Here is a 25929-nt window from a genome sequence, read left to right as displayed (position 1 = left end):
TTTCCCCTCTTTCCCATGTGAGCCAAATGAAAGCACTATGAAGATCTTTGCCTGATTTTATGTACATAAATATATACCATACAATGAATCGAGTATAGCAATAAAAGCCATAATTCAATTATTTAAAAGGAGGCCTACAGGGCACCTGGGTGGCTCAGTCAGTTGAGTGTCCAAATTTGGCTCAGGTCATGATCTTACAGTTGGTGAGTTAGAGCCCCACGTCAGGCTCTGTGCTGACAACTCAGAGCCTGGAGCCTGCTTCCGATTCTGTGCCTCCCTCTCTCTCCCTGCCCCTCCCCCACTCACACTCTGGCATTCTCTCTCTCAAAAATAGACATTTAAAAAAATAAAAATAAATAAAAAGGAGGCTTACAAACCATCCTGCCAGGATCCCATCATGAGGTTATTCCTCACAGCAATCCTGCAAGTTTCGTTTTACAGATGAGGAGAGTAAAGCTCAGAAAGTTAAAGCAAGGGCCATGTCAAAGTTTCAACTCAAATCTGACTCCAGACCTCATGCTCTTTGCACTAAGCCACATTACCTCCTAGGAAGGTAAGATGAGCCATAAAGAAATTATTCTAGAACTAAACAACACCCTAGTCAATTGCTCAGGAATCTGATCTTTTCACAGTCAGTGCTCTGAAAGACCATGAAGAAAACAACAGCACATTGTTTATGCATCTAACCTCAGCACCTGGGTTGGTGCACAGGCCATGTTCAACATGGGTGCTTTCAATAAATCTTGTCTGCAGTTTCGCAGAGGAGGGGAGATTCCAAATACCATTAGACACTTCTAGAAAAAGGGTTTGAGGAAACTATCAAATTTTAGCTTGGTAAAATTCTTTCAACCTCCCTTCCCCATCCAAGAAGAGGAAATAAGAAAGAAGAAGAAAATGAAGGAAAGACAGCATAAGTCCGGTGACCAATAGTTTTCACGGCTGATATCCTTTGAGCTTTGATTTCTCTCTCTGAAAGGTCACAGTACCTGAAGGCAACCCTTCGAAGAATCTGGTATTTCAAAGACAGACTGGAAACTTGAAGCTGCCAAGTTTTAAAACTTTTGTAGATATCAAATTATTTGTATGATACACATGTGTCAGAAAATCATCTCAAGAGACTGATCTTAAAGTATATGTGGTTTGGATAAAGTCATAGCCCTAAAAGGCACTTCTTAAAATTCTCTAAATTGGGGCTAATGAAGCATATGGTATACATATCTACTTTATTTTAGCATTTGGAGATTAATTTATTTCGACCATGCTTACGGAATAGAGTAGATCAGATTCTTCTCGGGAACACCAAGAGGGCTTCAAAATGCACACACAGCAACTCCTCTCTTTGCAAAGCACACCATCCAGCTAGATTCTGAATGAGAGAGTGCTCCAACAGGATTGGCAGCAACCCCACCCATCCCTGGAGGAGTCTGGTTATTAAATTATTTTTCAAAGACTCGTCTTCCCCCAGTCTTCAGAGGCAGTACAGCTGGGAGCCATTAGCTGTAATCAGTGGGCAGCCAGCAAAAAGCAGCAGCAGTGGGGGAATGCTCTGTCTTTCTGTAGCAGCCATCTGGGCAGAGGGAATTTGGTTTTAAACCCTAGGGGGTAGAGGAAGTTATTGGGATCTTGTCATATTTGGGCTTGACTTGATCCTAAACAAAAGGTCTTTTTTTCCACCCGATTTTCACTTCCCGGAAACAGGAGTAAAAAGATAAGAGTGGGAATCTAGTGGCCACCTTGCAGGACATTATGGTCAAAGCAGACAGACGGTCTGAATACAAAAGCCCAACACTAGCTGGTTGGGAGCCTATTTCTGGCTTGGAGTATTCAAAGAAAGGAGGAACACATACTACTGTGAATAATCTTTTTTTTTTTCCTTCCCTCTCCATGTTCGCAAAGAAAAACATACCTCTTCCACTCAAAAAAAAAAAAAAAAGTGAGAGAGGATTATGCTGGTCTTTTAACTTCTCCATACCTATACAGCATGATTTTTGACTTGTTCCTAAATACAAGTACCACATTTTTCATTTCATTCTCTCTCTCTCTCTCTCTCCTGGGCCAGCATTCCTGATTGGCACAAAGGGCTAGGACTGCCTAGAGACTGTCCCTCTCAGGTAGGAAATGTGCTCTTTAGTCTGCCATGGTCCCCTCCCTCCCAACTGTGGAATTCTGACCCTGCTTCCCTGGAATTATCTTTTCAGGCATTTGAATCTGTAACACCTTCTCTAACCCTCTGCCCCTCAGTGTAGATGGTTGAGAATAAGAGAAACATGAGGGTGCTTCGTGAAGGATGCTGGGTTAGTAGTTGCAGGGCATGAAGTGCAAAGCAAAGCATCTTGAGTTAGAGGATTAGCATGACAAGGGACACCAGACCCAGCGACTCCTCCAGGCACTTGGAAGCTTGTCATTTAATTTCAACAGGTCTCAAGCTCCTGACATGTAAAAGGCAGCTAATATTTACTCTGACATTTCACAAGGTGGATACAAGGATCAACTAATGTAACACTTGTGAGCAAACTGCAAAACACTTCACATAAATGAAAGGTACGTCATCAAAGAGAACGGACACAATATTCAAAGGAAGAAAATAATTTCCTAGACCATCTCTAACAGATCTTTCTAGGAAATCCCACAACTAAAAGATCTTTTTATTTTTTAATTTTTTTCATGTTTAGTTTTGAGAGAGAGAGAGAGAGAGAGAGAGAGAGAGAGAGAGAGAAAGAAAGAAAGAACAGGGGAAGAGCAGAGAGAGAGAGAGGGAGACAGAATCAGAAGTAGGCTCTAGGCTCCCAGCTGTCAGCACAGAGCCCGGTGCAGGGCTTGAACTCACAAACCACGAGATCATGACCTGAGCTGAAGTCAGACACTTAACTGACTGAGCCACCCAGGCGCCCCAAAGATCTTTAAAATGTCATAATCTAGCCCTCAATATAACAAATAAGCAAACAGAAGCAGCTCTCAAGAAGATTACAATAAAAAAAAAAAAGTTGACAATATAGTGAAGTAAAAAGAAACATTTGGAAGAGACGCTCACTGAAGAGATACCTAGAACCAGGTTAGCCTCTGAATCCAGGGGTAGAAATAGTCACCAGGGGAAATTTTTTTTTTTTTTTTTTAGATAAACTGTTTCTGCTTTGGATTTCAAACTCTATAAGTAGTATTTCCTCACTCTGGAGAAAAGGATGGAATGGGACATGTGTTAAATTGACAGGCACAGAAGAGGGCTCTCCCCTTTAAGTGCTCAGTTCCATGGGTGGGAGGAGACCATTTGCAGAAAGGAACTAGGAGTGTTCTAAATAGGGAAAACCCCACCCCAACTGAGATTCATAGTTAGGACATCTGTCAGGGAGAACCGGAATGACCTTACCCCAAGAACCACTGGCAAGAAAGGGAAGTCTCTGAAGAACTCACCAAGAAACAAGGGGTCTAGGGTCAAACCAAGGGTCTAAGAGTCTGGTAAGTACGAGGGGAGACTGGGAACCCTTTCATGTCATTTTGGGTCTTCCTAAAAACAGACACCCAGACCGGATTAGATATGCAAGAGATTTATTGGCTGAAACTGTCCTCAAGGGTAGAGGGGGAAGAACAAGAGGAAGTGAGGACAGAATCCAGACGGGGATCCAGAACTCACACTAACAAAGGGAGGGAGGGAAGCAAGCAGGCATAAGTCCTGAGGACCTGGTAGAAAAATCTGGAACCATGAGTTGGGGCCAGGTTGGGAACTTTATCCATAAGAAAGTAGGAAGCAGGGTTTTGAAGGGGGGGGGGGGGGTCATGCCATTAAAACCACTGGTACAAGCACTGTGACCAGGTTCAAAGGGGGAGGAAATAGACCGGGGGGTTATGGAACTAGTTTAGGCAAACGAACAAAAGGGCAGAAATGACTATAATACTAAATATGGAAGAGTTGAGTGTGAGGGAAGTAGAGAATGAGCAAATTCCCATCACAGAAGTCACAGAGATAGATGGTTTCCAGAAAGAGAGACTCCAGAGACAGGATCAAAATACAGATAAGAAACCAGTTTAAACAGCTTTTATCTTAAGGATTCTATATTTGGACTAATCCTGCAGCAAATGAGGTTAAGAAATGTTTATGTTAGAAGATTTGCATGTAGAGCACTGTTTTCCTTTTCTCGGTTTCAGGGCAGCCAGACAGAAGAAATTAAGTGTAATTAAATATAAAAAGTATCAATTAGCTCTGATTTGCCCATCCTCGGAGAGAAATGGCCAGTTGGGAATGAGTGCTCTAATCCTCAATCAAGCCTCAGAAGGAGTCAGAAACCAGACATCTATCTAATCCCACGGGAAAACATCACATGAAAGTCAAGGGTCCCTAAAAACCAAACAGGAATTTTCCCCCCAAGTCATTACTATCTCTAACGTGCTAACATGTGATGTCCTGTTACATTATGCTCACGAATCTGACAGCCTGGGGTTGAAGTGGTATCTCAGTCCTGAATGATATTTCACTCCCACCTATCACTGAATATTCAAAAACCTTTTTCTATCTAAAAAGAATATGCTTGATAATCTGACAGAATGAACACATTTAGCATCAATTCCCACTTTTGTTCGTTTTTACCAAGTAGATTCAAACCAGCCACTTCACCGTTCTCAAGATGATTCCACAGATCAGCGCTAAATGGCATATTCCTAGATTCTAACTTTCTGTTCCTTCCGCAATCACCTATACTAGTGCCTTACCAACAGCTTAGTGATTCTGCTGTCCCATTTGTCTGCTCTCCTTGCTCAACGAGAATCACATTTGTGCATCGCCGGTCACTGGTTTTATGACCTTTTCTAATGGATGTGGTTTCCGTCCACTTTCCCCTGTCCTCAGTATCCACCCCTCCTCCCAGTAAATAAACATACACTTATATATACACAGACTTTGCGGGACAGTCTGAACACAGGGCAGAAGAGTTATATTGGGTTTGACAACACAGAACAATTCATTCAGCTGTTTATATGATAACGAAGCATATCCAAACCTTCCCCACCAACCCCCAACTCCTGAGAACATCTCCCTCTACTCAGGTGCCCAGATACCGCCAGTCTGAACAACCCTCATTATTCTGGGATCAGCCCACCCTTTACTAGTGAGACAAAGCTCCCAGTCCACATATACAAGGACATCTAGAGTGTTCTCTCAGGATCTGCCCCTGCCTCCCTGGAATCCATTCACCCCACAACCTGCCATCTCTGCACCTCCATTCCCAGCACCTGTGTGACAGGTAGACCCTCCCCAGCCTCCCCAGTCAACACACAATGGACACCACGGTTTTCCCATATTTCCTGAAGCATCTCGAATACGAGATTATCGTGTATACTAGAATCTTGCTGACAGCTTAAGGGTAATGGACAACAGTACAGAGCAGGAAAGGACTTCCTTTTCAGTATTCAGACAAAGGTAGACATTTATTGGCCATTCCTGCCTACAGTAAATTTTTCAGGAGCTATATTCCTCCACAGGCCATGTTCTTGCTCCGTCCTCCTCACTTACCCCCCTTTCCCTCCCCTTTCACAGACCCCAGCCCCCTAGGTAAAACAAGAAAGCATGGACTTTGTCTCCTCTGACTCCTCCTCAATGTGCCCAGGGAGTCTTGTTTTTCTCAAAGGGCCTAGCAGGGCTTTTTCCAAAGCAATGCAATTATTTTTTAATTTTTTTAATGTTTATTTTTGAGAGAGAAACAGAGCACGAGCAGGGGAGGGGCAGAGAGAGAGGGAGACACAGAAACCGAAGCAGGCTCCAGGCTCTGAGCTGTCAGCACAGAACCCGACATGGGGCTCGAACTCATGGACAGCAATATCATGACCCAAGCCGAAGTTGGATGCTTAACCGACTGAGCCACCCAGATGCCTCCGCAATGCAATTATTCTTATGGGAATAATACATTCTGTCATCTCCCTAGAAGATAAAAACAGTAACACCTTTTTCATTCTTAGTAATGTTTATTTGTAATGGCTAAGTATGTATAAAGTCTTCTAATTAGAGTACAGCGCCCACCCAAACTCACACGGCAGCATCCTGGAAATGCTCTCCTATACTCCTAGGAGTTGTGGGACCCAGCAGTACTCAAGGACCATGCTATCTGTGGACTGACTCCACTCTGAAATCCATTCACAGCCACCAACACTAGTGATCTCTCCAAGGCAGAGAATTTTAGTTCTTTGACAAGCCTTTTTTTTCTTTTTTTGAGAAAGCATGTGTGCACAAGCAGGGGAGGGGAAAGGGGAGGGAGGGGAGAAAGAGAGGGAGAGAATCTTAAGCAGGTTCGACACTCTGCATGGAGCCCAATATGGGGCTTGATCTCACGACTCTGGGATCACGACCGGAGACAAAAACAAGAGTTGGATGCTAAGAGGACTGACCCACCCAGGGGCCCCACCAAGCCATCTTTTATTACTTCCCAGTGACACCCTACCCTAACCCTCAGCCAGGCAGAACGTCCTTCTCATCTCCTGTGGTGGCCATGCTCTCCAAGAAACCTACAAGTACTATTCCTCTGATTCTACCACAACTCCTGGCTGTGGACTTGCTACTTACGCCCGCGTGAACTCCACATGTCACATGAAAGCTCGGAGAGATTTCTGTAGCTCCACTTTCCAAAGGGCCCTCCAGGATGACCTCTGCCATCTGAACTCACCAGCCCTCATCTTCTAGCTTTACCTACTTCATCAGTTTGCCCCCTCTCCACACCTGCAGCCCTCCATTAGTTCCCTGGGGTTGCCATAACAGAGCTACAAACATGGTGGCCTAAAGAAACAGGAATTGATGCCCTCTCAGTTCTGGAAGCCAGAGGTCTGAAAGCAAGATGTCAGCAGCACTGCACTCCCACCGAAGACTCCAAGGAAGAGTCTTTCCTTGCCTCTTCCAGCTTCTGATCCCTCCAGGAGTTCCTTGGTTTGTGGTCTTCTGCATCTCAAGTCTCCCTCTGCCTTTTCTCTTATAAGGATGCTTATCATTGGATTCAGTGCCTACCCAGCTAACCCAGGATGTTTCATTCAAGATGCTTAAACTTAATACATCTGCAAACACCTGATTTCCAAATAAGGTCCCATTCACAGGTTCCAAGCACATACACCTTTTGCAGGGGTAGAAAAGGTACACGGGAGACCATTCATCTCAGTACAAGCCCCACACTTCTTAGAGCCCTGGACTGACCCTTGGCTGTGAAGGGCATCCTTCCCACAGCCTCCCCAAAACCCCTCAGCTCAGGAAGCAGATTCAGTGGACTGGCCCGCTGTGTACTGCACGGCCACAAGGGAACTTGGTTCCCTCCACCCTGGGGCAGTCAGATGCTCCCTCCCCACCACGAATTGTTACTAGAGGTCTAGGTTCACAGGCTAGGAGTCCACTGCAGTGTGAGGTAGGGGATGTAGTCAGTCTCCCTGGACTTTTCCACCTCCCTCCGCAGGATGGAAATTTTAACTTTCTCTCCTCTCACCTCCCCTGAAATGTGTACATTACACTGCACAACAGCATTTTCCAAACCTTGATCTACAGAACAGGGGACGTTGCTGGTTGTTCTAGAGTTAGATGCTCTGAGGCCAACATCACACATTCAAGATTAGCAGCTCTGAGAAGCCTGGAGTAAATAGACTTTAACTTTTACTACTTTAGTCCAAAAAAAAAAAAAAAACAAAAACAAAACACAAAAAGCCAACAATAACAACAGGCTAAGCTCATTTAACCCAGAATTTCCCAAATTCTCTTGACCTTCAAGTTTTTTTTGGGGGGGGGGGGGTTAACTTTTCTTACACCTAGTATCTTAAGATCTCATAGAATACTAGTGTCCAGAACACAACTAGGAAATGTTTTCTGAAAATATTGGAAGGGTCATAAAGTTAATAAGCAACAGTTATTTTTTTCTCATGCCCAACATTAGAATACATAGCTGTATTTTAAGTCCTGTCAGTATTACATATCTAAAATTAAAGTCTTCATCTGGCCAGTTTTGACTTTTTTCCACTGAGAGCCGAGTTCCCTGAATTAGCTGGCATCTGTAGAGGATGTAGGCACCAAGCCGACACAGAATAACCCTCAAGATATTTTTGAAGGCAGTGACCCATCTTTATCTTTCCCCAGCCGCCTCCTGATACCGGAAGCTCGTCCGAAACGAGAGCTACCTCGCGGTCCTCTGAGCGAGAGCAAAGCAGTGAGCTGTGAGGCTCCCTTCTGCACGACTGTGATTTGTGCGTGAGAAGAATAAACCCGATTTTTCCTTTTACAGACACAGGACAAGATTTCAGTGATTAGTTTTCTGTAGATGAGAAACATTACGGATTACAAACTAGGTCGTTTCCAAGTTTTCAATGAGTCGTTTCAAATTATAAAGCTTGATAACTTTGAGCACAGGCACCACGCACTGTTCAAAAACAGGTGCTTTCTGGGGGCTAAGGAGCCCCAATTCGTAGGTTTTGCTCCACTTCCTCAGAACGCATTCCAGGGTGTTGGAATGAACACTGACCCAGGAGTCAGAAGACCCAGGCTTCAGGTCCACTCAGATGATTACAGATCAATATTTCTGAACTTGGAGTTCCGTTCTGCGGTTTCCAAATACACAGAAAGTACGCACCAATACAGTCAATCCTCGTTATTCAAGGATTCCGTATTTGTGAACTCACCTACTTGCTAGTATTGGAAACCCCCAAATCACTCTCCATAGTGCCTTTACAGTCGGTTCACACCCACGGGCAGAGTGACAAAAAATTTGAGCTGCCCAACGTGCACGTCAAGGACAAATTCTGCTTCCGGTTTCAGCAGCCATATTGTGAACAAGTGTCCTTTTCGTGGTCTATTGTCACATTTCCCACACTTCTTGTACTCTTTGTTGATGATTTCATTTTTTTAAATGATTTCACTGTTTAAAATGGCCCCTCAGTGTCATACTGAACTTCTAAGTTCAGTCCTAAGTACAAGAAGACTGGGAAGGGTTTTAATGTGTGTGTTGGATAAGCTTCATTCAGGCATGAGTTATAGTGCTGTTGGCCATGAGCTCCATGAGTCCACAATGTATATTAAGTAAGGTGTCTTTAAACAAACACATAAAATAAGGTTATGTATTGATCAGGTGATAGGAATTTGGTGAGCAGAGGCTCTCAGGGACCTAACTCTGTATCTGCCTTAGCAGCAATAGTTCCGTATTCATTAATTCAGTGTTCACTAGGACTTTACAGAACATAATTACCAGGCATAAGGAGAATAAACTCTATATCCCCAGCCTCATAACATAGTTATGATTTTTAAATGAGAAATTATATTTATTCAACAATATTTAACTACAGTTGACCCTCAAACAAGGCAGGGGGTAGGGACACTGACCCCTGCCCACCAAAGATCCAAGTATAGCTTTATTAATAGCCTGCTGTTGACCAGTATTAATATGTAAAATTAATACATATTTTGTATGTCATCTATTATATACCATATTCTTACAATAAAGCTAGAGGGAAAATGTTAAGAAAATCATAAAGAAAATATATTTATAGTACTGTATATTTGTTGAAAAATATCATCATATAAGTGAACCTTACATACCAGACATGTGTAGACACTGTGGACAGATCTGAGATGCTCCAAACATGGTCCCTGTCCCATAGGGAGCAGAGATAGGGGAGCACTCAGAAAAGGTTAAAACCTTACAAAGTTATTATGTGCAGTTAACTTTAATGTTAACAAGCTTTTCTAATATCAAGGCTATTTAAAAATCCTTCGCCTTCACAATATAGGCTTTGTTCTAGTAAATAAACAAGAAATAGAACCAGACCTAGAAATACAGAGAATAAATTGATGGTTGTGGAAACGGAGGGTCGGGGAAGAGATGGGCAAAATGGGTGAAGGGGAGCCCGAGGTACAGGCTTCCAGTTATGGAATGAAGAAGTCACGGGGAGGAAAGGAACAGCACAAGGAATATAGTCAAGGGCACTGTGGTCACATCGTATGGGGACACTTGTGGTGAGCACAGAACAGAGGAGTATCAAATCACTATGTCGTACGCCTGAAACTAACATAACATTGGGTGTCAACTCTACTCAAAAGAATTGTTTTTAATGTAGGCTTTGTTCTTATAGAACCAGAAATGGATTTGGAAAATTAACGTTTTTGCAAAATCCCCTAATTTAAGTGGAAAAGGTGAAGAAAGAAAAGATACAAAAACACACTTCAGGGAAACTTACTAGATTTGGGCTCATCAAAAGTTCGTGTTACAATAATAATCAAGCAGAAAATCTATAGAGCATTTTATAAAGAGAAGATCAAAATTCCCAACAGGCTCTAAAAAAACTGAATTTGCATCAGGGACAAAATAGATGAACAACAAAGAAATGCTGGGTCACCAAAAGGTCACTTTGTCCTAGTGCTCAGGGGACTGACCAAATACATAAAGACAATGCCAAACTGGGTAGAGAGTCAGAAGTAAAATCATGAAGGTATGGAAATAAAACTAATAAGTTCACCTGGAATGAATGCCCTTCTCCACACGACTCCAATTATATTCGCAGCCAAGAACGAGCAGCAGCCAAGAGAGGCCAAATGATGCAGAGCAAATACCAGTAAGAGTATGTCAACTGCTGCTCCATTGTACTGGGCCAATTTTCTCAATGAGACCATGAGTCCTATTTTGGAGAACATGCTAGAATGTTCCAGGTGTTACGGTGTCTCAATGCATGGTTATGTAGCTTCTCCATTTTCCCAACTCCACCATCAGCTGATTGAAAGGACTTAAGGTTTTGAAAATCTGCTGTGCCTCACTCCCCTGGGTGGGTATGCTGCTGTGTAACAAAGAACATGCCAGTTCATCTTCCCCTAGCACTAGGCGCAGCTGGAAGGAAAGAAAAGGAAACCCATTTTAAAACATTTTAAAGCTACTCTCTATTCCAGACTATGAGACTGCTCTGTTTAGGATCTAAAATATGCTTACTTTAACCCATCTTTGTTGACACAGCCACAAACTTCAGCAAATACTAGAACCAGACTCAACTAGATTTCTTGTAAACTTTCATATGTGAGCAAAATCCCCCTTTGATTTCGCCTAATGTTCATCTGCTATAATTTTTTTTACCAAGTTCTAAAAAGGAAATCTGGCATTCTCTATTCTGTATTTTACGGTAAAAAAAAAAAAAAGAAGAAGAAGAAAAAAAGAAAAAAAATAAAGCCAACTGGACCACACTTATCTATTTCAAGCTACAGTAAGCCCTATCTCTTCATTCTCTCCAAAGCTTTTTTCTGATAGTCATCATTTGTCTTTATTTTCTTACAAGCAGTCCTACTAATCCATGCTACTTTCTCTGACTCCCAAAATAATGAGTTTAATTGAACTTACACTTCTGCGGGGTGGGGGGACCAGAAACCAAGTTTCAGATTAGTATGGTAGGGGCTGGGATGCAGGAAGAGGGCTTTTTTTTTTTCCCCCTCAAAGAGCCCAAAATGTGTTCACAATTGGCTGAGTCTCTACTCAGAGAAATGTGCCGTCTTGTGAACAAAGCCAAGGGCTCGTATCCTCATATCTTTGTACCCGTCCTCAGTCCTCGTCTCTGACCTGGTGTCATGCAGAAATCCAGGAGCCCTGAACCTCTTCTTCCTCGTGCAAGAACTGGCTACATAACCTCGGGCTCATCTCTGGTAACTTCTCAGGGTTAAAAGCTTCAGGATCTTTGTCAGGAAAATCTGGGTAATACCTTCTCTACCTGAAAGCTTAGAAGTAGATCCTTGTCTTTTTTAGAGCTAAGCTAACTAGCTGGAGAGCATCTAAAGAAAAAGAAAAGCAAATGCACTATGAAATTAATGGTGTTACATGATCAAGTGGATCTTGTGGCCTCTTCCAGCCCCTTGAATCCAGTTATGAAGGGTTTAGGGAATAGCAATGTGCGCTTCTCACAGTTGGCTTCCCATGCTCACCCCCTAGTGGCCCAGTTCTTTGGTGTGGTCCCCCAGGCCAAGATTAGGAACATGGCGCAAGGCACTCTCCACCTATGACAGCTGAGACAACCTCAGCCTCTCTTGGTACCTGCAACTCCAAACTCTCTCTCATATTCAGTCACATGTATTGGTAGGAAGGGAAAGGACGAAACAACCATGAAGTCAGATGGGGGAATTCATACAATTTAATGTACCTCTTTCGGAACAGGATACATTCCTACCCAGTAAGGAACAAGGTTGTCAAGGACATGTTTTTCTTTCTTAGAAACCAAACACCCTTCATCTTAAAAAGTTGCATATGACGTTAAGTCACACAAGTTCGTTTCCTTGCACATACGTAATGAAACTCAAGCGGCAAGGGCTCCAGAAGGAGTGGGGTCAGAAGACCTGTGTCTGAAGGCTTGAGTGTGCAGCTCAGTTTGCTTTCTGCCCTCTCTGCTCTGGTTCCAGTTATCCCCACATCCTTGGGCACCTGCCACCCAGAGCAGCTCACCACTGCCCGGACGTACTGAGCTTCATCTCCGCTCCAGGCCTTTGCTCAACACTGATGCCCTCCTTCCTCCTCTCTGCCAGACGGAACTCTTTGAGGCTCAGCTTTGCTGAGGCATTCGTCCCCACATCTGTGCTCACACTTTTATTTAGTACTTAGCTATCGTGCTTGATTAGCTGGGTATCTACCAACAAACAACTTGCCCATCTTTCATCTCCAGACATTAGCAGGGTGCCTGACACACAATCATGCCTACTTATACCTGGTCCTCCAACATCCGTAGTATGGGACCATCACCTTGAATGTGTATGCAGCCCCAGACCCAGAATCTCATCTAGTGGGGCCCTGTAGGCAACTGTCCCCACAGTACATGAGCAGAAGTGATGTTTGCCTATTTCAGACCAAATTGATGAAGAAATGGTGATGCCCTTCTTCACCCACTGTTTCCTCTTCCAGCAGCTGGAAACAGAATATTCCAAGGCAGACGAGGCCACAAAATGGAAACCCTAGAGTCACTGGATGGAGGGGACACACCCATCGACTAGGAACACCCCCGTTACGTTGTTAAGGGAGCAAGAAACAGACTTCTACGGCATTAAACCACAGAAATTTGGGGCTTTGTTACAGTAGCTTTACCTGAATATTCATTCCAAAAAAATGCATTTTATTTAATTAGAGAATTCTGTGTAACAATGCTTAGTCCTTCTAAGGCCTAAATCAAAGGAGAGGGAAGGAAAGGGGAGGCAAAGGAGGGAGAAATGGAAGGGAAGAAGGAAAGAAGGAGCAGGATGAAGGGAAAAGCAGATGTATGCTATGAAGAACCCTAGTCAAACTACCACCTTCCACGTAAGCTGTCCATATCCTCATCAGTTGAGTACACTAGACCCAGGTCATTAGTTCATTTTGCTGCTGGACCCATGGTGCCTAAACATTCCCTGAGACACAGCGGATTTTCAGCAGGTGCTGAATTAACTAGGAAATACAATTATGAATTAATACCATGTCTTGGCTTCCTTTTAAAACGACCCCAAGAAATCACATCTCCCTAAGCCTACAGATTATGATACTTAATCAGGTATGAAATAATTTCTCACCTCTGAAGGTTTAAACAACAACACGTAAGAATGCCTATGATGTGCTGTGTGCTCCTCAGAACTCCTGTTCCCTGGGGCCCTTCTTCTAAAATAACAGCGTATTGCTTGTTATTAAAGAGCTGATCCTTCATGGCTGGCTCTGGAGGAGATAAAAGGCAGCATTTTCCTCCCTTCCTTATCCTAATCTGCAAAACAAGTTACTTATTATAAGAAGAATTTTTAGAAAAACCTTCAGAAGATATTTTGGAGGAGGGAAATCGGGAGGAAGGAGAGATTTCGAAACAGAAAATAATCCAACCTTAATATCAAGTAGAAGAGACCACATGTAGTGATGAGACCAATTTAATCTACATCCTCCGGTCCAATGGTCCAATTATTGCACAGTGTGTGTGTGTGTGTGTGTGTGTGTGTGTGTGTGTATATATATATATATATATATATATATATATAAATAATGCTAAATTTTGCCCAGTCCTGCTAATCAGACAGCAACTCACTGTGTCTGTTTATCTCTAAACCATTACCCAGTTGTACAGTAAATCTGCATTTCCAGAGATGGTCTAAAATAGAAACCCATGCTAGCTAAATTTGTTTTGGGACATATCAGGCAACAGCTAGAAATTTTTAAATGACCAACTTGTATTCCACCGAGGCACTGAATGAATTGATTAGGGAAAAGCTAAAAATTGAATAGTATTTTCTGGAGTAGGCTAAGGTTAGAGCTGCCAGCGAAAATATGTAACTATCAGGAGAGCGGCCATCCATCAGAGCCGATTTTCCAATAGAAGCGTGGGGAAAAAAATGCAAGTCAAATGCAAAAGGGGAAGGTCTCCTTTTCCCATCGCGAGGCCCCTTTCCAACTCGGTCAATGAGATGATTAAGTCCTCAGGAATACACGCGAACTCCCGGCGCTAAAATTACGATCGGACGGAACGACTCTTCCCACCGGCCAGAGATGATCTGTCAGTTGAGACGACCTTTGATCAGAAGACGCGCCGGGCTCCTCTGAGAAGGGAGGACACCCACGGACGGGTCCTGCGTGACTGATTGGTTTCTAATGCGGAGCGTGTGGTGCTGCGTGAGGAGAGGGCTCTCTTGAGAGACAAGCCCAGCTATTGTTTGGCCGCTCTCCTGTTAGCGAGTGCCCTGCGGTAACCCTCGTGCTCTGAAATACTCATATTGGTTATTTCAAAGTTGGGTGCAGAATTGTGCTTTCCCGTGTCTGTCACTAATGACTTGCAGCTGTTGCTAATCTGCGCCTCTGATTTCCTTTGATTACTATGTGTATTGATGCCTGTGGTAAATAGGCATCTGCCAGGTGCCAGCACAATCAGGGGAAAAATATAAAAAGTTCCCTGTTTCAAATTCAATGTGACATTGTGCAAGTTGAGAGGCAGCCATTTAACTATTCAGAGGAACCCGCTTCCTGGGGCACCTCCGGCCTCCTGGCCAGGGACATTCCTCCCATTCCTCCCCTCCCCCGCCATGGTGCCGACTTTCTTTAGGACTGTTTTCAGCCAGAAGAGAGAGGGTTTCCATACCACATGACAAGAGCAGAGCAAAATATCTCAGTTGGGTAGTTGTGACCCAAGTTTCCAGAGAGAGAGGCTAGCCGTTTGGCCAATTTCAGCTTTAAAGCACCACACTGCCCCCCCCCCCCCGCAAGTTCCTAGAAGATTCTCCCCAACAACTGTCCTGTGATTCTTCCCCCTGTGAGGACACCTCTTGTTCAGGAAGAGCAGCAGCACCAGCTCCTTCAGGAAAACCAGGTGTTGATCTTTCAGAAAGCAGAGCAACGTGGAGGCTCCCCCAGGAAAGATGCAACAGTGATGGCGACCAAAAGCCACCACCTGCGGTACTGTGAGAAAAGCATGAGCTTCTCTCAAGCACTTTTTGGGGATTTTTGGGTTTTTTTTTTTTTGGTTCTTCAGGGACCCTATAAACAGGAAGAGGAAGTCCACTTGGTACCCTGACCCAGAGATCTTAGAGCACAGTAGGAAAGAAAGGGGTCTCCACACACCCCCCAGGTCGGGGCGGCTTTCCTTCACGCCTTCCCCCACTCGCCTTTACTGCAGCAGTGAGAGAGATGTCCCCCAGGACGGCAGATGCCGGCTCTTCCTGCACCCCAGTAAGAGCTCCTCGGCTTTTCACGGTCATCTCCCCCTTTGCCTGGGATGAAAACGTTAGCCACACCTTGACAGGTTCACTGTTATTTCCTGTCCTAAAAAGAAATCTTCTGTTGTTGATTCCTGTCTGTTAACTTGATCATCGCCAGGAAACAAAGTGAGAGGCAGGTCCACTTTGGAGTTAGTTGTTAAGCTGCAAAGTGAAGCCCCCCAAAGAAGGGACTAAAGAATGAACGGTAGGGGAGCCTGGGTGGCTCACTCAATTAAGCATCAGACTTCAGCTCAGGTCATGGTCTCAGTTTATGAGTTCAAGCCCCGCATCAGGCTCTGTGCTGACAGCTCAGAGCCTGGAGCCTGCTTCAGATTCTGCGTCTCCCTCTGTCTCTACCCCTCCCCCAAGCTCTCTCTCTCAAAAATAAAAAAAATTTTTTTTAAAGAATGAAGGGTAACCAATTGAATCCTAGCATATTGGGAGAAAAGCCCATGAGATCCCAAGATATGTCTCTACCCCTCCCCCAAGCTCTCTCTCTCAAAAATAAAAAAAATTTTTTTTAAAGAATGAAGGGTAACCAATTGAATCCTAGCATATTGGGAGAAAAGCCCATGAGATCCCAAGATATGTTGACGTTCAATAGGTAATTTGAAATTTATAAAAATCTAACGTGAAAATGAGCATCTGATGGATTTTTTTAATCTCTTCTTGGGCAATTTTAAAACCCAGATGGTCGCAAGGACATTGATTTAAAAGCGGACCTCAAGAATGCTTGTTCCTGTTTGACAGAAGACCAAAGTGACCACTCTCAACATCTAACCCAAAAAAATGGCTTAAAAAAATCAGCAAAACAGTATGCCCCAGGAGTAGATAACAGTAGTTAGAACATAAATGAAAAAGGACCTCATATCAAGTCAGAAGAAATAAATATAAATGCTCCTTGGCCCAGTGTTTAATAATAATCTTCATCTGGACACTGTCTGTAGGGTTCAGAAAAGAAACCTCTGAATCAAGAAAAGTACAAGATAATAAGAGGATACAAGATAATAAATTAACAAAATTGTGGGTCAGCGTTCTTGGAAAGAGATCTCATTCTCTGGGTATCCTGACAATAAATACTTCCAAAATATTTCTCTACACTGCATTTTAAGACAATGGCTAAAGGGGCGCCTGGGTGGCGCAGTCGGTTAAGCATCCGACTTCAGCCAGGTCACGATCTCGCGCTCCGTGAGTTCGAGCCCCGCGTCAGGCTCTGGGCTGATGGCTCGGAGCCTGGAGCCTGTTTCCGATTCTGTGTCTCCCTCTCTCTCTGCCCCTCCCCCGTTCATGCTCTGTCTCTCTCTGTCCCAAAAATAAAATAAAAACGTTGAAAAAAAAATTAAAAAAAAAAAAAGACAATGGCTAAAAAAAATTCCCAGATCCAAACTAGGAGCCAAGTGAATACCTAAGATACAGAAAATGCTGCCAAGATGAATAGTTTGAGGGAAAGGCATCAGAGATTGGACACTGCCACTGCCCTTTAATCCAATGCTCACGAAGAGTGCAAAAGCAGGTCTCTTCTCGTGGGCAGCCAGAGAAGAGATAGAATCCGATGATGCATAGAGTTGATAATCACCCAGAAAAACCAGGAAGAAAAGGCTGGCTGGAGACATGTGTAACCCTATTAATTCCAATCCACACAGCCTTCGCCCCACCATCCCCATTCCCCAAAGGGGTGCAGCGGTCAGGAACAACACACTCTCAGCCTCACAGACACTGGCTGTGAGACCTTTGGTTTCCAAGATCCTTGATGGGACCTCTTATTACCAATATCCTCACTAATTGGCTTTAAATTGCCATCAACACATCTGAACACAGCATATTCCAGCGAGACCCGTAAAAGGAGCTCTGTCGAGGGTCTGGACCCTGCACAGGCAATGAGGTTGACCAGAACCCGTTTTGGCAGCAAGAGCCAATTGCGGCCAAATCAAGAGGATAGCTGGATCTTTTGCCCGGCAGTCTCCCTCCTCCTTCCTCAACGACACTCATGCCCCATGACTTGGAGGTATCAGGTATCACAAGAGAAATCCACTAAGTGTGAACTCGGAGTGGCCACCCTTAGTATCGCTTTCATCACTTGGAAGAGATGCATACATAGCGAATGCTTAGTGTCACCAGTTAATTTAATTTGGGTCACTGGAATGGCAACTGTCTCTTTTCCAAACATTTACACAGGAGTTTTGTGACTAGGCTCCCAAATAGTGACATAAGCGGAATTATCACTGGGAGCTGCTAAGGAGATTAAATTAAAACAATAAGAATTTTGAAAACAGTGCTGAATGTTATAGGCTCCCTTTTTAAAGATTCCTACAACACATTAGCACATTATCGACTTGGGAGAGTCATGGAGTTGAATTGAAATTAATAAAATTTAATACTGTTTAATATAGAATTTTCTAAATACATTTGATGGAAAAATTCCTTATACAGGTGACACCTATAAAAATACCAGAGAAAGTATTTCATGGGCATTCTATCTTAATATAGTCATTTGTCTATATCGAGAGAACATTTTCTTATTGACAAATTGGCAAATAGAAGGAGTACTTCTAGGATAGATGATCATCTATATAATTTAGTCCATAAACTGGCTATAAGATTTAATAAACAAACCCTGGCAATAATCAAGGAGACAACAATTACTGTTCCATTAAAATTCTGTGGCATGAGGGGCGCCTGGGTGGCGCAGTCGGTTAAGCGTCCGACTTCAGCCAGGTCACGATCTCGCGGTCCGTGAGTTCGAGCCCCGCGTCGGGCTCTGGGCTGATGGCTCAGAGCCTGGAGCCTGTTTCCGATTCTGTGTCTCCCTCTCTCTCTGCCCCTCCCCCGTTCATGCTCTGTCTCTCTCTGTCCCAAAAATAAATAAAAGACGTTGAAAAAATTAAAAAAAAAAATTCTGTGGCATGATGAGTTAATATGGGGCCTTTATTTCTTACTTATATGCTTTGTGAAATATTTTATTTGCATCAATAAAAATGGGCAATGTCATATTTGCCATAGAAGAAATGTGATCTCAGGGAATTTCTGTGTTTCATAATAAACATTCAGTCTCTGTGCTCTCACCCCCCCCCCCAAAAATCTCTAAATGTACCTAGTCAAGTTTCAAAGACGACCTTCCATGTTAAAATAAATAAATAAATAAATAAATAAATAAAAGCACGTAATAGACATCAAGAGCCTTTGCTCCTTGTTTCAGAGCTTATTAAATTCAGTCAATGAGATAACTATGCTGAAAATAAGGGCATAATGCTATAAACACTGTAAGAGAATAAAAGAGAGCTAGCTCTCAATTAAAGCTGATAATATCAGGGGGTGCCTGGGTGACTCAGTCGGTTAAGCGTCTGACTCTTGGTTTCAGCTTAGATCATGATCTCTTGGTTTAGTGAGTTCGAGGCCCCATCAAGCTCTACGCTGGCAGCACAGAGCCTGCTTGGGATTCTCTCTCAAGATCTCCCTGTCTCTCTGCTCTTCCCACACTCACACTCTCTCTCAAAATAAAAAAAAAATTTAACATAAATTTAAAAAAATACTGGTAATATCAGGCAAAGCTTCAGGAAGTGGGTGTCATTTGGGTAGAGCCCTGGAGAAGGAGTTGACCTTTAATAAGCAGAGATGAGGGCAGGAAGAGTATCACATGACTAAGGAGAAACACCAGTGAACAAAAGAGACCAGTGGCATTTAAATTATGTCTCCAAGTCATGAATATGAGGCAGGGCATTTGAAATGTAAAATTCAGTCCACAATGAAGGGCCAGTGAAGGTGTTTGAGAAGAAATCTCAAAAAGCTGTACCCTGACAGCAGCATGGAGGGTGGATGAGGAAAGCAGTCCAGGGCAATGGTCCTCAAAGTGTGGTCCCCGGGGGCCACAGCAATTTCTGCCGTGTCAGAAATGCACATTCTCAGGCCTGCTCCTGACCTACCAAATCAGCAACTCTGAAAGTGGGACCCAGGAATCTGTTTTATCAAGTCCTTCCGGGGATTCTGATGCACGTGCAAGTTCCAGAACTGCTTGTCTAAAGACAGCAAAGTCATTTACAGGATAATTCTAGGAATTGTCTAGGAAACCGGTGAAGAGTTAACCCAGGTAAAATAATCGTACGAAGGTAAGAATAGATGGGGAAGGGGCACCTGGGTGGCTCAGTCAGTTAAGCATCGGACTTTGGCTCAGGTCATGGTCTCACAGTTTGTTGGTTTGAGCCCCTTGTCAGGCTCTGTGGCAACAGCTCAGAGCCTGGAGCGTGCTTTGGATTGTGAGTCTCCCTCTCTCTCTGTCCCTCCCCCAATCTCTCTCAAAAATAAATATTTTAAAAAGAACAGATGGGGGAAAAGCAACGGACTTCACCAAAAGGTCAGAGTTCTGGAGGATACAAGATCACCACGTCTCTTCAAACACTGTCCCACATCTCCCAGACAGACGGCCACAGCTCCCGTTTCCCCCCAGCATGTTAAGTCATACTGTAGAAGCACAACTCAACAGTGTCTCAGACTGACTAGCTGTAAGGAAGGGGGGATAGAGAGGATTCAAAAGAATTGCAAATTCAAAGCCTCAGACATAGATGAAGAGATCAGAAAAGGAGACACAAACAGAATACGATAGATCCATGAGTTTACCTTTACTTATAGCCCTACCTAGTGACAAAAGGATTTTCAGAAGCTTATAAAAATGCATACTATTCAGTAAATTTAAGATAAAAAGAAAAAGATGAAGCCAGATGAAAATAAGTGTAGAAAAATCAGATGAAGCCATGACTAAGCCAGAAGAGGGCCAGAAATTTGGCTTTAAACGTCTTTCTGATCATGACCCCAAAAGAGTCAGAGGAGCCATGAGACCAAAACAGATCAGTTACTTAGCTCATTTCCTCTTACTGAAACCAGGGAGAAATTGCAACCTTAGATCATGAAAGAAGAGACTTACAACATAGCAAACAATGTTCTCAACGAGGGTGTTGGAGGTAACTTGGTATAAAATCATCACACGGACCTGCATGTGCCCTCAGGACAATGAAGTGAACATTTTCGGCAGAAAGCAGAGAATGTGAATCTGAAGCTCAGGAAGAAAATATGAATGAACTGGGAATTTCCCCACATGAAAGCGTTGCCTGGTGGGCAGATGACAGCACAGCTGAAATACAATTGAAAGTCCTGTTACTATTAGGGTTTATGCCTACAGTATAGAAAACACTGCCTAAACTCAAAGGCTATTGTCACCAAGATTATAGAACAACAGGTCTCAAACATGAATATTTAATTAAAAATATAAAAATGTTTCCCTTTTGGGAAAAACTAAGTCCACCAAGTTTCAAATTTATACAACACTCATCTAATTACCATTCCAAAAGTTTCAATATTGAATGTCAACATTGATTTTTATTGACTAGCAATTGCCCTAAGTGACATCAAGCTGTAAAATTTCATTTACTGCTCATCTTTGAAGAGCATGTCTATTGCATTAGAGGTAGCAAATAGATTTTAAAACTACAATCCAGGGGCGCCTGGGTGGCGCAGTCGGTTAAGCGTCCGACTTCACCCAGGTCACGATCTTGCGGTCCGTGAGTTCGAGCCCCGCGTCGGGCTCTGGGCTGATGGCTCAGAGCCTGGAGCCTGTTTCCGATTCTGTGTCTCCCTCTCTCTCTCTGCCCCTCCCCCATTCATGCTCTGTCTCTCTCTGTCCCAAAAATAAACGTTGGGAAAAATAAATAAATAAATAAATAAATAAAATAAAACTACAATCCAAAACACTGTGTTTGGAAATAGTTTCTACAATAAATGTGTATGCAATGGACAAACTCGATCAGTTAAATTAGCTATTCTATTATGTCATGGAACAGGACCTTCTGAAAAGGTAAATATATTCCACAGATCACTGTGTAACTGAGGATTGTTTTGGTTGCAATTAGCAGAAACTGATTCTGACTTTTATATATGCATATACATTCTTGGAAGGATATGTGAAGTGGCTCACAGATCAAAGGAGATGTTGAGTAAAGATACGAGATCTAATGGGCAGACTGCTCAGGGAACACTACGGTCATCAGGACGAATCAGCCTCCGTGTCTTCCATTCTATGCTTGAGTCAAGGCTCCCAGTCCTAGGACGGAGTATTGCTTCTCATGCCCATCTCTTGGCTAGAGAAGGCAGGGCCCCTTGATCAATAGCCCCTCTCAAGCAGCCTTCCTTACAGCCTGAGAGGTAGGGTTGTGTTATGGCAAAAGACACCAGGCAGGGGAAAAAAATGTCTACCACATGCCACAGGTGTTCGTTTCTGCTGGAAAGCAAAAACCAATGTGGATATTGACATATAATGTGAATCCAATAGTCATCCAGAAACCAGAATATTTTCACACGCACATCCCTTGAGCATCATAAGAAACCAGGAATTTGCTGCACGTTATTACCAACTCAAGAGGAATCCTCATCAGATGGGGAGGATCTTTACCTTTCAATAAGAATGTGACAGGATCATTTTGTCTTATTTCTACAGTTCATAAAAAGTAAAGCTAAATTAAAAGGAACAAGGGGGATTGTTCAAATGATGCTTGAAATAGCCATCATACCAAATATTAATGCAAATTCAGACAATTAAAAGTCCAAATAACAGGAAGTCTCAATGCCTTCTATACTGTTTAAACAGAGCACTGTTGCGAATTCTGAGTTTTATAATTTAGAAAGGATGCAGCAAATTAAGACTATCCTCAAAGGACAGGACAGGAGAGCAAGGAAATGATCAGAACAACAATGAAGGGAAATGGGGACATTTCATACAGAAAGAAGAGAACTCAGGGAGCAAATGACAATGGTCTTGAGTGTACTATGGTGTAGTGAAAGAAAACCTGAAAGCCTCCTCCAAAGATAGAATGTAGTTCCTACTCTTCTGATTTTGCTGTGTGATCTGGAACAAGTTGCTTACTGTCTCTGGGCCTTGGTCTTCAGATCTATAAAAGTGTTGTGTTGTGGCTAAAAGCAGGGATTTTAATCAGAGAGAGCCTGACTCAGATCCCACCTTCACTGCTTAGTGGGTAAGTGATCTGGGTCTGAATCTGTAATAAAGCAAGGACAAAGATGGAATCTCCCCTAGAGTTTATTGTGAGAATTAAAGTAACATAAATAAGACCCCTGATACGGTGACTGATACACAGATCATAGTTATTCAATTACCAACCAATGGTACCTCTTTGGTAATATGGTTCTAAGAAATATTTGGACCGCCCTCCTGAGAAGAAAGGGACAAAGTTTTTGGTGGTGGTGTAGGGTCACTGGCTAAAAATTCATAGGTAAGTAGGTTTTCCTTTAATCAAAGGAATCATTTTAACTGGAACTAGGAAGAGAAAAAGGGGACTTGAGAGGTAGCAAGGTTCCCAGCACTGGAAACCTTCTAAAGATAAGCAATGCCACCTGGAGACAGAACATCTTCTTCTATTTGTATAAGTATAGAAGGTCACTTAGTAATTCAAATGTTCGTCAATTCCAGCTGAGTTCAGTACCAAGTGTATTCTTGGTTTATAATATTAATGTACCACTGCCCTCTAGTGTATAACCTAAGACAAAATCATGAATACAAAAACAAAATCTGCACAAGCACCATGCAAAATTATCCTGAAGGGGCAAAAGTGATCTTACTGATCATGGAGTAAGACCACCTCATTTCCAGATGAGGAGATAGGACTAGAAAGCCACCTGATTAGCCCAAAGTCAGCTATGGAGCTGAGACTGGAAAGCTGGCCCCCCGGCTCTCAAATGAGAGTTCTTCCTGTTCCATCACGTCCCTGGTGCCACAGCACAGAGCCAGGGCTTGCCTGGAGAGCACCCCTCATTTGAGCCAGAAGTCCTCGGTTCCAGCCACAGAACCGCACCAGGAAAGTTTCCCTTAGCACCATAAGCCTAGTGCGTCCTCAATCACAAGTTCAAACACTTACAACTGTTTTGCTGCAAAAACAATGGTTAATGAGGCCTTGTTGACAAGAGCAGTCCATTATCAGCAAGCTAATGACCACTCAGGCCGCAGCACGGATGCCAGGCTGCAATTAGGTCTGCAGTGATGCACACACAGAAAGGGACTCTAGTTACAATTAAACCTGATCCTTTAGTCCAATCGCTCATTAGGAAAGAAAATAAAACAAAACACAGTCCCCACAACAAGAAGGCCTAAAACTAGTACTTTGGTCCAGGGATGGAATTCTAGGCCATTCATCTATCCAGCCAAGTGTCTGTCTCTGAGCAAGCACTCGAGCTTATATTCACACTGAGTACTTTGAGATGAAAGGGGATTCTTTTTTTGTCTTCGTGATTTTAAAAGCCACGACACACGGGCTGGTGAACAATCTTATTTTTCTTATCGGGGCTTCCCAACTGCTTTTCCTATGAACTTGTATAACTTGCGTAACTAAACATCAAAAACATGACTGGCAAAACCTCTTTAAGTGATGAAAAATAGGTACTTAATACGGGAATACATAAAAGCACAAATCTTTCATAATTTCGTCAGAGGAGAGAATAATCTACTGAACAAGAGGATGTTGTCAGGTGACCGCGTGGGTTCTGCAACGAACAGACCGCGGTTTCCCTGACCGTTCTGCCCGGTAATGCCTTTGAGATTTGGGCCAAGTATCAAGTCTTTAAGGAGGGTTATTTCATTTAGGGTTAAACGAAAGATCTCATGTAAAGATCTTAGCAGATGCAAAAAATAAAGTGACCTACAATTATATATAGGCTTCTTCCTCTTTCCCTTATCCCCCTGCATGACCACTTTTCTCTCCCCAAGGTTCTAAAACTTTGCCTAAATCTAGAAAGAGGGCGTTGCCAGGTCAGCAACCCAATGCCTTACATAGGTAGGTCTTTCTTAGCCAGTTCCACCCGCTTCCCTGGGATTTTAACTCTGCACCGGGTTGAGAAGGTGAAGAAAAAAGGCAGAGTGAAGCCACGAAGATTACAAGAGATTTGTTTTTTCCCCATTTCTTCCCAAGTGCCCCCTCCACGCACCACACACCCCCCACTTCCTTCCTATTGCCTTTTTCAGATTTTCCCCTCTTATTCTTGCCCCCTCCCTCTTCATCTCCCAACTGCTTGCTCCGTACTGAACCTGACCCCTGGCTCCTGTCCTTTTGAACCCATATTACCAGCACCCTCTGGGACTGTCCTCAAACTTCCTTTTCCTTACATTATACGTTCTCACATGCTCCTTCACTCCATTCATCTTTACTGGTCTCTTATCCATCTGTCTAAAAGCCTTCTTAGGGTTTCTCTACTCTCAATATTCAATCTTACAAGCCCTGAAATTGCTATACCTCCTTTCTAGCTAACAGAAAGGGTAAGCATTATGAATATATATTTTTAAAGGGTCCAATGCTCAAGGGGCTTGTAATCTAGCTGTGGAGGCAAGACTGCTACTTCACTAGAAACAATGGGGATCAATAAAAGCCAGTGGATAATTAAGTCCTAAATCGTGTTGCCAGACTCAGTTTCTATGGGGGGGAGGGGGGGTATGAGAAGAGGAAATAACCCAAGGTAGGATGATCAGGATGACTTCAAGGGAGCACCCGACCAGAATATCGCTGCTAGCGATTATTCATAACTGTTTGGGTTTTGATTTTTATTTGAGATGAAATGTTAGCTAAGCTTTGGAAACTGTAAGACCACCGATTCTCCCTTCCATTTGACAATTACCACAAACACGTCGATTTTAGGGGTGCACATTATTTCCCATTTTAACAACCCTGAAACAAGGATGTATCTTTTCATTAATATCCCAGCGTGTATCATAAATTAATATGCAGTGCTTTTTCTTCATGGTAAAATAATCGTATAGCTTATAACTGACTGCTTCTTAGATTCCTTAAGACAATATTCATTGAGCATCTAGTACGTTCTATGCTACGCCTCTGGACTGAGGGGATGGGTAAACAAAAAAATGCAAAGTTTCTCCCCTGGAGCTTGCATTGTGGCCGAGGAGATGGGCCGTAAGCAAATGAGCAAACAGGTGACACGCTAAAGCCAGGCACTGTAACAGGCAGTGCAGGAACTAGATCTAAGCCTGGATCACCATCTGCTGTGTTAGGAAAGAAAAAAATATTCAGAAGCAAATTTTTAATATTCAGATTTCGTATAGGGAGAAATTACAATCTGGGAGAAACTGAATACAATATAACATGTATTGGACCTAATAAAGTAGCTGATTAATGGGAAAAACATCAAACTTGGCAACGGTTTTCAAAGCCATGGTACGGCCCTACACAGCTTTGTCATTTTCGGCGATTTTGTCAGTGCTCTGGGCAAAC

Source organism: Lynx rufus, unplaced genomic scaffold (genome assembly GCF_022079265.1).
Source record: "Lynx rufus isolate CCGP_SWC_20201006 ecotype Redwood Valley unplaced genomic scaffold, mLynRuf1.p SCAF_6, whole genome shotgun sequence".
Classification (NCBI taxonomy): Eukaryota; Metazoa; Chordata; class Mammalia; order Carnivora; family Felidae; genus Lynx; species Lynx rufus.
The sequence above is the reverse complement of the archived record's forward strand: the minus strand, read 5'-3'. Positions refer to the sequence as shown.